The following is a 14,778-nucleotide window of genomic DNA, read 5'->3' as shown; positions in this document are numbered from 1 at the left end:
CACATTAAATTTACTTTCATATTTGTATTTCTGTAACTCTCAATCAATCGACCGATTTTTAAGATTGTGGTAATTTTGGAAAGGTAATAAAATGCAGATCTTATTACGGTATGGGAACCAGATAGTGTGGCTTTGAAATATGGAGACATAAAAATGGCAAAAATTCTGAATTTTTCAGGATTTCAAGCTCCTTGCGCAACCTCTAAACCTTTTTTGATTGACCCAAAACTTTGTATATACTAGTTTTTGGGCTATTCGCATATTTCTAGGGGGTGCGATCAAGAATCGGAATACTTTGGAAAATAAGGGCCACCCTAGTGTACATCCCTTAATATAGTATTCTTTGGACCTCTAATACAATGGTGCTATATTAATACCAAAGATCTTTTCCAGCATAAAGCGACGTCAGCGTCATCTAGTGGCTACTTTTGTTACAAAATCAGCTCGGTTCCTAAATAAAGTAAAAATAGTTTTAGTCGCTTGAATCGACCAAGTATTTCCAAAATATTTCATTAGCAAAAAAATTTTCTCCACGAGATATGGTTTCATAAAATTTTACAGATATTCGATATTATGGATATTGGACACGATCTTGAATAATTAGTAGAAATGCAGGGTAGATTGTATTAAAAAAGGTTGATATGACCACATTCTAATAGTAGTCCCCTACTATGGTATGGTGTATGAAGAATTATATGTTATAGAGAGATGTTGTATGATGTCAGGGTACCATTTTGAGATCTCAATGTCCCATTTTTCAGTTATCAAAGGTTTGATCCATGTAAAATATATTACAATCTTCTTCTTGACAATCTTAGAACCTGTAAATTCATTTTGGACATCTTCTCGAGTATTTGTGACAAATTGTTTTATATATTCTAGAGAGATCATAGTAGAAACGTGAGAGATACTATATCATTGTTTCTTTGACACTTTGACCTAAATTTCTTGACGTTAAGAAATATTTTTTGAAGAACACATATATTTTAATGATTTTCAAATGTACTATTTCAACATTTAAAGGATTCGTATTAAATGTTTTCAGACGCATATACAAGCTTCTATCATATAAGAGCTAAGGCATGTGAGATGGAATTTTCTAGCTCTATGAAAATTCTACTGAAGGCCCGATATTTGAGTTGAACTTTCAAAATATGGCACCAACCACAAACTGTGCAATAAACAAATAAAATGTCAATCTTTACAGTGACATTTGTCAACTTTGACATGCTGAAATTAGAGTTGCTCAAACGCTGCGTATAAGTAGCGACAACCCTCGAGTGGCATAACACAATTTCAAAATTCCACTAGCGCATAATTTCGTCAAAATAAATTTACTTTCGCATTATTGACGCTATTCATTGCTTAATTTTCCCCGTTTTATTTCTTTATTTTTTTTTTTTGGCGCTACATAGAAGGCTGACACAGACAAAAAACGAGAAAAACTGAAAGCACATTATTACATTTTCGCCTACCCTTTGTGATGCCATTAAGAGCAAGTAGAAATAATTCAGCGCTTTTTACAACACAATTAAAATTGTAATTGTACTTGCCACCTCACTCGGGGCTTCAACCAACGGCAGCGGCAACGGCGCTCTTCAAAGAAATCACAAGGCGAATCCTTAAGACTTTCCGCCAATATTAAATTAGCCGTAAATTTACAGCGAAGAGACAGCGATAAGGCACTGACTGTGCCGCCGATTTGTTTGGGTGGAAGTGTGCCACAGCATATATAGATATGGAGGGATACCCACACATCTACATACGTTACACGCAATTAACTTCTAAGGTATTTATGGGCACAAATACACACATCTGCATTTGCCTTCATGTGAGTTGAAAAAACTCGTGTGTGCTTCAGCAGTCGGCGGCTGGTATGTTGTTTTTGTAACTAAATATTTGTATGTGTGCGTGTGTGTGCCTTCACATGAAGCCAATAAATCACATTAGCCGTTGACGTGCTGTTATTGGTAGTGGCAGCCGGCGTAGCATATTTGTTGCTGTTGTTGGCGCTTTTTTACTAGCGCTATTGAAGGCAGTAATTGCATTAACGTTGAAACGAAATTGGCAGGCGGAAATTGAGGCGGTTGTGTGCACGGCTGTTCAGGAGGCGAACAGAGAATATTACGCAATTTCTGGGATTTCAAATTTTTTGGGATTTTAAATGTTGAAATATTCCTTTTTTTTGGAATTTATGTGTTTAATTTTAAGTGATTTTAATTTTTCGATATTAATTTTTAGAAAATTCGAAACTTTAAATTTTTAAAATTAGTATTTTTCGTTTTTCGAAAATTAGTTTTTCAAAAACTATAATTTGTCGCAAGTTGGAAAGATTTTTAAAAATAGACTTAATTTCTTTTATTTCGAAAATACATTTTCGAACTTAGAAATTAATTTTTTTAATGTGAATTTTACAACTAAAAATTAAAAAAAATATATTGTCACTAAACCAAATTTTTGCCTATTTTTTCAACTTTTCTCACAGTAAAATATCCACAGCGCATTGTTGGCTGCTGCAGGCAGCACTTAACCGCACACAACAACAACACACATTTACTCATGCATTCACTGAGATTCATAAATATTTTTTATTTATGCACAAACGAAACCGTTTACAGCTTAAAAGCTCCTAAAGACCTTTTGCCAAAGTAATTTTTCGAAAGCGTTTGCCACTTGTCACCTGTTGTTTGCCAAAGACGGCGACGTCAATTCACCTTTGTTATTACCGCTGTTATTTGGCGACATTAATCATGCGCCAAGCCCTAAATGCGTTCGAGTCAATGCCCATGTTGTTGCACATGCAACATGCAACAAAATGCCAACAAATTTATATTTTAGGCCCCAACACACATATATATACATTTGTATAACGGTATATGCACAAATATTTATGCTGAAAATGCCAAAAGTTTGCCACCGCTGTGTTTGCTGTTGTTTTGACATCTTTCAACGCAGACGCTTGGCAATAAAGTATGCAAGGAAAACCTTTGGCGGAAAAGCTAATAAAAAGCAACGGTAAAATATTAGCAGAAAATGTGTGAGTATGTGTGTGTGTGCGACAGGCGAAGAGTTACAAAAGTTGCATTTGTTAAATGTCAAACGCATGCAACCGAAAGCGCTCGCCACTTTTTGGCGTTGCAACAAATTGCCTCACATGCAACAAAATTGTTTCGAAAAAGTCGAGGCAGGTGATGTTTTAAAATATTACGATAACGGTATAAGATTTTGAAAAAGTTTGAACTAAGAATGTTAATTTGTGAATAAGACAGTAGCAATTGGCTTTTAAAATCTCTTCAAATCCTAAAAATATTCCGACTCAACCTTCCACTAAAGCTATTGTCTACCTCTGATCGCAACAAAATAAGGTAAAAATTAATTTTACAACAAAACATTTACAACATTTCTTTCAGTTGCATGGCATATTTAGGGCAACATGCAACATATTTCAAATGTGCCACACATTTTTCCGCGCATTTGTATGCCACTCAAAGTAGATACAGCCAAAACCCATAGTTCCCTTGGCCCCCATTGACGTGGTGGAAAACGAAACCCAACCTCACGAAGGCTTAACTTTTGTGAGCAAATTTATTTGGCGCTTAAATTGCACTTGCAGACAGAGCGTTTGGCGCACGCGTGCAACACACAAGCTAGTCACTCGCAATTTGGCCACACAAATGTTGCAGTGATATGAGCAGCGCAGCAAAGGCAAGTAGAATGGAGACATAAGAAAAATCTGCGAATATTTTGTGGCGGTGGCAGCATTGACAACAACAAAGGTGCGCAGAAAAAAAAAGTATGAAAAAAACAGCAACATAGCGTTGAGGCCTAAATATATACAATGCCCTGCATTGGACCCGTAGACAGGCTGCCGAAATTTTAGCCGCTTGTTAACTATAGCAACTCACTCAGCGCCAATTGTGGTGTCAGCTTCAACCCAAGCCACAGTCCCGACTCGCTGTTGCAGTACAGTTATGCCAGCACACTTACTTGCCACCATTGCCATTGGCTGTCATTCGCTAACTCCCCGCGATCACAAACTGCCATGTTGCCCCCAAAAACAGCACTTTCGGTTTACTGCTGGTGCTGCTGTTGTTGTTGCTGTTGACGCCAGGTTAGTTATGATTTTAATAATGGTGTTTCCGGCGATTGTTTTCACAGTTCAAATGCGCACACACACACTCACTTACACTCCTACACAGACAAACAGTCAAGCGCTGAGTGGCTCGAGCGCTACCCGAAAATAAACAAATAAATACAGTTATGCAGCTAAACGACCAAGTTAAGAGTTATATTTTCACCACCATCAATAAGAAAAACAACAACAACAACAACTTTTGCCTACTAATAACAACAAAAGTGGATTGTGTTTTATGAGCTGGTAATTATAGGCTCGCCTGCTGCGCTCATAAATACAACAACAACAACACTCACACCTACATTTACAACTGCAACTGCAAATTGTTTGTGTGTGTGTGCATTACAGCTGTAACTCTTTGCTGGCCTCTGGCAAAATTCGTTCGTTGGTTCGTTCGCAATTTCTTAGTTTTATTATTATTACCTTTGCGACCAGTCTTTCATTCATTTCACCTCTCAGCCACTCACTCCGCAGCGCGTTGTTCGCATTGTGGACCCACAAGAAATGTCGGAATTTATGGCGACATAAATTACGAATTACGAAAGTTTTTACAGTATTGTAACTGAATATTATTGGCATTGTCCAGAGAGTTCATAGAAATATACATTATTTGTTGTTACTGTTGTTGTCGATGGGTGTAGAGTGCAGTGTGGCGCATGTGTCCAAAAAGTTTTGCAGTGGCTCGTTGCAACTATTTGAAAATTATGCTTTTAGCAGGTGTTGCCAGCGGGCTTGGATTTTATATTTTTTCGTTTTTACCTGCATTTACAGCTACTTTTGATTGAGTGGCTACTTGAGTAGTACGACGCTTATTACTTTAAGTATCCTGTACCTACTAAAATTGTGGTTCTCATAATGTTTTTTTCTTAAATGGTGTTGAACTTTTTATAACTGTGGCAACTTGGCAGTTCTTTAATTTGAGAGTTTTAGCATCTAAAGAGAAAAAAATAATTGTTTCATAAGTGAAGGCGCTAAAATAATATATTTTAAAAGGTTTCTAAATCAGAAAAAATATTTTTAATACGGTCAATTCGGATCTTTATCCGGCCAAGGACTGTCAAATCGGTAGTATGCCCAAAAATTAAATGGAGAATGTTTTATGCCACTACATATATATATATATTTGGCGTAGGAACCGCTTTAAGCGATTATTCACTAGCACTCATTCCTCCTTTTTGCTTTTTGGCGCCAACTGGAAACACCAAGTAAAGCCAGGTCACTTTGTACTTGGTCTTTCCAACGGAGTGGAGGTCGTCCTCTTCCGCGGCTTTTTCCAGCGGGTACTACATCGAACACTTTCAAAGCTGGAGTGTTTCCATCCATTCGTACAATATGACCTAGCCAGCATAGCCGCTGTCTTTTTATTCGCTGAACTATGTCAATGTCTTCGTATAAATCATACAGCTCATCGTTCCATCGTGTGCGGTATTCGCCGTTGCCAATGTTCCGACGACCATAAATTTTACGCAAAACCTTTCTCACGAAAACCCCAAGAGACGTCTCATCGGATGTTGTCATCGTCCACGCTTATGCACCATAAAGCAGGACGGGAATGATAAGCGCCTTATAGAGTTTGATTTTGGTTCGTCGAGAGAGGACTTTACTTTGTTGGCAAGAGTGATTCTGCGTTGGATTTCAAGGCTGACATTGTTGGTGTTGTTAACGCTGGGTCTCAAGTAGACGAAACTATCTACTACTTCAAAGGCATGACTGTGAACAGTGACGTGTTCTTTTTTATTAATATTCATATTGTAACGATAGCAAATGAGCTAATAGTGTTATTCGACAAGTCACTAAAAATATAAGGGAGCCCGAAATAGTTCCAACATCTCAGATCAAAGCTTAAGGATAACTCTTCTTAAAACTATTTCATATATATATTTAAAGATTTCCTTTATTTCTTGAAATCACTGTAGAATTTGTAGGCCGACTCAGTAGCTAATCTTAACTGGAAAATACAAAATTATTATAGACGTTGACTTTTAAATTTTTCCATAATTTTTTGTAATTTATATTTTTTTATTATTTTTTTAATATAATTTATTCAAGATAGCAATCAAAACAACATTACAGTAATTTCCAGTTTTAGCAATCAGTACATATTAAAGGCTGTTGATTTATTAGTTTTGCGAAAACTCTGCACATTCAAGTGTTCAATTGATTAAAATGAATCTCAATTGCTGCAAAAACAGGTACAAATGCTTGTGTAACGAGTTTGACCTGCGAGAGATATTAACTTTTTAAAATGGCATGTAAAACGCGATAATTAACAGCAGCACTCTGCTACGACGAGAACAACAACACAAAGTATAAGCAACAAAAGTTCTGAGTACGCGGATATATTTATGTATATACTCATATGAATTGGCTTACATGTTTCCCGACCTACAAGCACTTATCGCCAGCAAATCTAAAACACCAGTGGTTGCGTATAGAAATTCAAATTAAAAATGAAGTGCAATTTGCAGCGCTAATCGTACGGCAATAGCAATATGTCAGTGTGTGCAATAAAATCAGTAATGCAAAGTGGTTTTGACGTTCGTGTTGGCGGCGACGATCACAACAAAAATGGCGACAATTTGTCAAAGCACGGCGAAGGAGTGAATTAAATGCAATAATATTAGCATTGACCAGCGTTTGACACGTCACGTGTGTTTGGCGCAAAAGGTAAACAGAAAATATTGGAGGAAGAAAAATAATTTACATGGAAGCAATATCTCTTTGGCCAAGCGTTAGTATTGGTTCTTACGGTGCGCGGTGCATCAAATGCCGATAAATGTTTTTCTGTGTTTCATTTGAAATTGCCGACACAGTGAAGTGAGTTGCATGCAGTCGCCTTACAGTTGCAACACCTATACTGTTAAATACATATGTAGTACAAAATCAGAGAGTTTGTAGGCGTTTTCGTTTCAAAAAATCACTTGTTCGCTGCGTTTGCGTTGAGTTTCAAGTGAAAGTGAGTTGTTGGTGCCCTTAAAAGGTAAACAACTTGCCTCCAGCTTACAAAAAGCATTACTCCCAAATCAAAAATGGTGCACAACAAGCAAATCAATTAGCATACATACTAACAACTAAATGAAACCGAGCACCACAGCGCGTATAAACAAAAGACTTAAGCGACAAACTTGGTCAGCCGTTACTGGCCTTTTATGGCATTTGTATATTTTTGCGTTTTGTGTTGAAACCTTATTTTTGCTATGCTACGCAAAAATACCGAAATGTTGTGTGTTGCGTGTCACAAATTTACGTGCCACGTACAAATGTCAGCGGTTGCAGTGGCATGTCACTGTGGCTGGCATTTGGCAGCCTTGGCGGCCGTAACTTCAGTTGAGTTGAACAAATAAAACTAAGAAACAGCAGCAAACAAACTACCTTGTAGCATTGTGCTTGTAGTGATTTGTTACTGTCACTCAATTACACTTTTGGGTTTTTGGAAAATTATTTGGCATGCAACATTAACGAGCTGCCTCTAAGCAGAAAATTGAGTTGTGCGGCAGTTTTGGGGTATGCATTTTTGCAGACAAAAAAAAAATAGTTTTGAAATATCTGGGACATATTTTTATGGCTTTTGAAAATATCGCTGACAGCTGTAGAAAAAAGCGAAAATTGATATTTTTCAAATTTTTTTTGAAATTTATTTTTTTTTCTTTTTTTTTAATTTTTATTTTTTTGCTGGTAATTTTTATTGCTTTTCAATATATATTTTTTTTCAATTTTTTTTTTCAAAAATATTTTTTTTCAATTCTTTTTTCAAAAATATTTTTTTATATATCCTTTTGTAAATTTTGTTTTTCTGAAAATATTTTGTTTGACAGATAAATATGAACTATAAGTGGAAAATAACGATGTTTTCATGCTATACTTTTTTTGTTGTTGTATTGGATTCAAATTTGTTAAAATACTTTACTTGTAGACAACTTTTTCCAAAAGCTTTCCTCAACTGTATTAGAAAAATTATATTGAAAAACTTGCTTTTTGAACCTACTACAAATATTTTCTCTTAACGAATATATAACTCCTCTGAATTAAAGCTCAACTTCATTGCCAACAATCGCTTTGTGTCCTTTGTTTAAAGCAATTTGCCTCATTTAGTCAACATTTCTATTAAACTCGCTCGTCTAGGGTTTTTCATTAATTTTTTTTTCCGGAAAGTTTCGCACGCAACCACAATATATATTACGTAATATAACCTTAGTCACTCAAGCGGCAGCTGTTACAGCTATGCACTAGCATTGCCTATCAAACAACAAAAGCAACAGCAACAACATTGCCACTATCGCGACCGTGTGTGCTGCCATCACATTTGTATGCCGAGCATGTACCGGCTCCCAGATGATTCTTTTACCGCCAAAGTTGTTAGCAAAAAGTGTAATTCATCATTTTAAATGCCCCGGCAAACTAGACTTGTGTCGCGCTTCTCTGCCACCATAGGCTGCTATAACTGCTGCTGCTGCTATGGTGGCTGACCGCATTAATATCCATAATAGCAACAGTCATTCTCACTCATGTATGTGTGTATCCTTGTTTGTTGCTTTCAGTTTAAATGACTAGACCGCTACGTGCCACTGGGCGACTGCACATGTTGCCGATAAGCGCCAGCCGTACATAGTAATAAGCTCAATGGCTGTTTGTGTGAAAGTGTGGTGGAAACTGTTGCCTTTTTTGCTGTTGCTCTTTGGCTACAATAATAGCACATGCTACAATAACAACAAGTGTACACCCTCAGCGCGCATTTAAATGCTGCACCACGCTTAATTCTGAAGCATTGGCTTTCCAGTCATTCACCAGCCGAGACGATTTAGCGGTAAACTTGTTTGTACGAGCAGCCAATCACCGGGTGAGATGAAATGCTGTGTGGCATGCGGTTTTATTGAATATTATGATGGGAATTTGTATTCTATATTGTATTAAATATGCACTAACTTTACTTTTAATTAAATGAAAAATATTTCTTTGCTCAATTTCATTAAATTAATGGATTTTTTAGTGTTTGTTAGTGTAATGGTGCAAGTTTACAAAATTTCACTAACTTTTAGTAGTAGTTTTTGGCAAAAAGCAATATGAAAGTGTTCCACTAGACAGTAGCCTTCAAGCAAATTAGTTTATAGCAGGTATATATTCTAGTAAAGTGCAGCTAATAGGCTTGCCAAATCAATTTTTTGGCTACCAAAGTGCATAATAGAAGCCTCTGAATAATAAAAATTAATATTGAGAGTGGTAGGTAGAAGGTGGAAGGAACTTGGCATAATCAATGTTTTATTATTTTATTTGTTGTCTTCCGGTCTGATATTATTTACACTTCTACTGTGTACTTACACGCAGACTTTGATAGCGCGAATAATAACATTACCACTGCGTTTACTTGTACTAAGTTTAGTATACTGTAGGCAAATTGAAATTTGCTAACATCAAGTGACCCACACATAAACTATAAAGCATTTTTATTGTATCAACATCCTGTTAACAAGAAATTTAATGTTTTACTTGGAAACATAAAAACCTATCGATGCTTACTTATATATACAAATAAGCGTATATTCATGCCATAAATGCATATGTGGCCAATGTTGCATAGTAAAAATTTTATGATGGACTTCCTTTGACCACGTGAAGTTGTAAACAAGTGGAAATATATTTTGAAAAATAAAAAAAAACTGAAGCTTGCGGAAAATTTTATTAGAAAGTAGATATAAAATATTATTTATAATTTTTTTTTTAATGTTTGGAGCGACTATGAAGTGATTGTAGTACTAAACTAAATATGAAAATCAACTATTATGACAAAAAAATTGTTTTCTATTATAAATATTTTTAATAGAGTATATAATAATAAATTAGTAAATATATGTAAATAAATATTAAAAAATATTTATAAAAATATTTATAAAAATATAATTTTTTTTTATAATTTTTGCAAAAATTTATTAAATAAAATATATTTTTTTTAAATAAAATTATTATTTTTCAAATGAATTCTGTGCGATTGATCACAGCGGGCATTTGTTAACACGTAGCGTTATTATGTTAAGCTATATGCTGATAATGTAATATGCATTAATAATTAATTAATTATTCTTTATTTGCAGATAAGCTGCTGCTTGCGGGGCTTTTTGTTGAATTGTCACGACGCAAGAAGATTGACAAGCGATAGTGCTTGACAGCAGTGAATGTACAAATATACATATTTACAAGTAAATACATACATTATAAGTTCAAATCATATTCACCAGTTCTCTTGGTAATTTTCAAATTAATGCTAATAACTGCAGGTGTTGCAAGTAGAAGTGTATGGATTTATGAGTGTATGTATGCATGGATTATGGTACCTAGATGACAATTCAAGATTCGTGAAACTGTCAATTTATTTAATTTCATTATTACTATTAGCGCTATTTAAATTTTTTTATTTTGTATAAAATCATAGTTACCACGTGCTTGCCAATAACTACTTGGAAATATAAACACATTTTTATATTTAAGTAAGTAATTGATTTTTCAAATTAACTCAAAGCACTTACTCGCACAGAATTTATTCTGCACTCAACTCATAGTGCCACTTACTCAAGTACATATGTTCCCGCATACATAAAAATAATATATGCAAGTAATTGCTGCAACAACAGCAAATGCAGTTACCCATATTGCAAAAAGAAAAAATTAAATAAAAAATAACTGAATATATAAAAACCGTTAAGCAAATGGCGCGCATTAAATGCAATGTGGTCGATTGCAGGGTGCGCCTGTGGCAAGTCTCGTGCGCACTCACCAAGCAACCAACCAACCGCTTTACTTATAGCTGGGTTGAAAGGCGATAGCGATAAGCCGATATTTGCCATAAATTGACGCGTTGCAATGCAGTCGACACAGCGTTGAGTTTTATTGTAAGCAAATGTGTGTGAATGTGTGTGTTTTACTTGTGTGGCTTGCATGCGCATGTAAATGCTTTAAATGGCACTTTCATGAAGCATTAAGCGCGATTAAACGAATTCTTGATAAATAAATCATTGGAAAATATTTCATAAATACACACACGAACATTTATTTAATTCTACTTATTTATTAAAATAAGCATAACTGTTTTGCAATACTCTTAATTAGTTAGATATGGTGGCTAATATCGAGTTATGGGTGCCTGCTAGGTAGTGTGTTAGTTAATAATATTTGCAGAAGCCAAATAACGGCATAAATTAATTGTTGCATATATACTGAGATAAAGAAATATGCAATAAATAAATAGCTTTAATGTTGATGAATTCAGCCATACATTTGACTAACTATAATTCTAGCAAGAACTATATAGAAGAGTTAGTACATTTTAGCGCCGCATTTAAACATAAGTATGCCATACAAGCCGACCGCTCAGGTTTTGCACGGCTTTAAACAAACATTTCATTGTTATAAGTTTTTACACACGCTCCCATACATATGTATGTACTTCCCGTTTCTTGCGTGGGTTCATTTAAAGAAGTAAAATGAAGAAAATTCGGGCATGATAATATATTTTATGTGTAATGAGCTAAAGATAGCGCAATAAAACTTTACATCAATATCAATAACGATTACAGGAAACGGAAGCCTTATAACGGAAGCGGATATGATACAAACTCATCTTCTATGAAGAAGAAACATTTATGTTAATCGCTGAAGCTGCCTCCGTCACTAAGTACTTTCTGGAGAAGGGACGTTTCCTGTCCAATTTCGCTCTATATCGAACATCCGTTTCCGATAAAATATTTCTGGTTGCTTCATTTCCGATTCCGGCACATGATTTCCATACCTGGTTCCATCGGTTATCCCGTATCTTGTTTCAGTTGGCTCATTCCGTTTCCGGATGACCCACTTCCAGTTTCAGTAACCAATATCAGCCACACCATTTCCGGTTCCGGCACTACTCTTATCCATATCCGTTCCCGGATGCCCCATTTCCGTCCGGTTCCGGTAACATCATATCAGGTTACCCCACGAGGTCAATGACCCCACCCTGATCACGTGATGACATTTCAAGATCACGTGATATGTTTGTTTACAGGTCAATGACCCCGCCCAGATCACGTGATGTCACATCAAGGTCACGTGATATTTTTGTTTACATTTTTGAGTGAGGTCAATGACCCCACCCTGATCACGTGAGGTCGTTTCAAGGTCACGTGATATTTTTGTTTACAGGTCAATGACCCTACCATGAGCACGTGATGTTGTATATTTCTAATATTTTGACGATTTTCAGTTTCGGATTAAGATTCTCCGGAGACTTTTTGTTACCCTCACCTGGGGACTATTTCCAGAAAGTTCAGATTATAACAATAAGTATATCCTTTGTTAATCGAGGTGAATGCAGCTTTCGAATGGTGAGCTTATTCATTACACACATATATACAAATCTTCCTCTTTATAATAGTAGTATAGATTTATTTCGGCTATAATCGCTTAAAGCGGTTCCTACGCCAAATATATATATAGATTTATTTTAATGTATATACATTTATTCCATATACACACACTCTGTGAAAAATAAAAGCTAATTTCATAACAATTTGCGGTCTATAGATTTTATAACCACTAGAATTCGATTAGTTCTTAATGGTAATCGAATGCATACAAGTTGCTGCCACTAGCGCACTGCCAATAAAAAATTTATGTTTCAACATACTTTCATATACACACAGCGTTGCATGTGGCGCCACTGACATTTTATATAATATTTTTATATTATTTACCACACATGTGCGGCGCTCATCGCAGCCGAGTGCTCCCAAATACAACACTGGATGCTGAGTTTGAAGCCTAATGTACGCGTTTAATTCGAAAATAATAGTGGCAGCTAGCCATCAAGCGATCATAAAAATAGTTCAAATGATTTTTTCCTGCCACCCAGTGGCACAGTCGTCCATATGCTGCAAGGCCTAAACACCTGTCTGCACGGTATGAGTCAGATTTTTATTGGAATTAACAACGCATCATTGGTTCTCACAAAATAGAAATGGCTCTCTGGAAAGTAATAAAGTAATCCTAAACTCACGGAAATGCCAGCAAATTAGCAGTGGATAACTGTGTGAGTGTCATTAGAGCGAATGCTTTCTCTGTAGCTATTTAATTCAATTAAATTTTATGGAGCTGCAGGGGTGGAGAGTGTCTCCTACCCACTGACAATTTAACGGCGCTAAACTGTATGTTATATGAGTCATCAGAGAGACCCACGAGTGGTAAAATATAAAATTTGATATAAATATTTTATTTATTTATGTGAAATTTCTTAATCGCTTTGAGTACTAGCTATAGATTTTATATAAGTTACGTCGCTCTGAAAAGAACCTTTCATTTTCAGTGAGACCATGGATATACGGAAACTTTATGATTGGGGAATCGTAGCAATGGAGGCTTATGACATATACAGTCTTCATAGAATCATTACTGAGGTGTGGAGTCATAGAATCGAGTCAAAAGTAAACCGTAGAAATTCAAAATTTAATAAAAGATAAAGTATAAGACAGCTGCTGAAAACCGCCCAAAAGTAAAAACTTTACTTTGAAAAGAGCCTCTGGTGTTAACGAAAACTTAAGATTTAAGACCTTTTTGTTTAAGTCTTATTCCAATATCCTACCAAAAACCGCCGGAAGCTGTATGCTAATACCACACAAGTATTCGGTTATCCCGGGATTTCGCTATGCATACCTCAGCATTATACAAGAATAACAAATCAATTAATTATGTGCCGCGGCACTTGACACAGACAATCTGTGTGGCGGCGTGTGGTGCTGCTGTCGTTGGCCAGCAGCCTTCTATGTGCGATGCCAAAAGTAATTTATATTCAAATAAACCCGCTTATGACTTATGACAATACGCAGGTGGCAGCCACCGCAGCCCTTAATGCGCCAACTTACTTTGTGCAGTTAATAAATCTTCAAGCTTATTGTGAAATTTCAACCCAATATCGCGGTCTTAAACTTATTTAATTATTCGTAAGCCGCTTAACTTTTCGCCGTATGCCACGTGGCGCGGCAAGTGCATATTTAATGAAATTTGTGCTTTTGAAATGCCCCAACCAAATTAATTTTTGTTGTTGTTGTTGTGCCTTCAAGTACAGCACACCGTTTGTGTTATCCTGCGGTGTAAGCCGCCAAAACACATTTCCAAAAATTTCCACATAAAATGTTTAAACAAAGCGCTGCAAAGTGTTTGCGTTGCGAGAACTGAAAATAAAAAACGGTAATTTAATTTCCCAACAGTTTATGCATAATTTTCGTATGGTTAATGCCCGAACAAGCAGCATCGCAGCCACCGCTGCCAACGCCACAATGCCGACAGCACACAGCGCAAGTTTGCTAATGAAATTGAACTAAAAGTTCTGTTGTGGTTGCTGGTGGAGGTGAGGTGAGGTTGAGGGCTCGCAAAGTAGTACTTGCCACAAGCGCTCCTCGAAGCGCGACTTTAGTAAGTTTGCAGGTGAAATAATCCAACAATAACAACAAATATTTACACATCGCCTTCTGCCCCGCGACCACTCGACTTTTGTAGACTCACTCAACACGCGCTGCCAGCGAAAGCAAGCTCTGGTCAACATATTGCCTGCGGCACGCTGCTGAGCAAAAAGTAAATACAACGAGCGATTTTATTGATTTTTACATTAACGTTAATGAAATTTT

At 36.1% G+C, this 14,778-nt stretch overlaps 1 protein-coding gene across 4 annotated transcripts in view; it reads right to left on the bottom strand.

Moving 5' to 3' along the window:
• Nucleotides 1-14,778, bottom strand: part of LOC105213673 (uncharacterized) — a 236,630-nt gene that overhangs the window by 183,977 nt on the left and 37,875 nt on the right. The gene's annotated exons all lie outside the window — the stretch shown is intronic.

The sequence above is a fragment of the Zeugodacus cucurbitae genome, chromosome 4, assembly GCF_028554725.1.
Source record: "Zeugodacus cucurbitae isolate PBARC_wt_2022May chromosome 4, idZeuCucr1.2, whole genome shotgun sequence".
Lineage (NCBI taxonomy): Eukaryota > Metazoa > Arthropoda > Insecta > Diptera > Tephritidae > Zeugodacus > Zeugodacus cucurbitae.
Note: the sequence above shows the minus strand (reverse complement) of the source record. Positions and strands in the feature narration are given on the sequence as shown.